Here is a 545-nt window from a genome sequence, read left to right as displayed (position 1 = left end):
TCGTTCATCCATCCATTCTTTCATTCATCCGTCCATCCATCCATCCATCCATTCGTCCATCCATCCATCCATCCATCCATCCATTCATTCATTCGTTCGTCATTGCAATATTTTTCAGAAGGTTGGGGCGTGGCTTGAACCCTCCAGGGCAGAAGAAACATCCAGCGCACAACAGAGAGGAACAGCAGAGGCCAAAAATACCATTCATTGAGGCAGGACGCTTGGGATGAGGAAAGCCAGTGAATGTTTATGTGAAAATAAAAGAAATCTTAACTTTGCCCTGGCCGGGTTGGTTCAGTGGCTAGAGCGTCGGCCTGCGGACTGAAGGGTCCCGGGTTCGATTCCAGTCAAGGGCACATGCCCGGGTTGCAGGCTCAATCCCCAGTAGGGGGCGTGCAGGAGGCAGCCGATCAATGATTCTTTCTCATCGTTGATGTTTCTCTCTCCCTCTCCCTTCCTCTCTGAAATCAATAAAAATATATTAAAAAAATAAATAAATAAAATAAACATTCACTGAACCGTACACATAAAACGTGCACTTTACT

Source organism: Myotis davidii, unplaced genomic scaffold, assembly GCF_000327345.1.
Source record: "Myotis davidii unplaced genomic scaffold, ASM32734v1 scaffold464, whole genome shotgun sequence".
NCBI lineage: Eukaryota > Metazoa > Chordata > Mammalia > Chiroptera > Vespertilionidae > Myotis > Myotis davidii.
Note: the sequence above shows the minus strand (reverse complement) of the source record.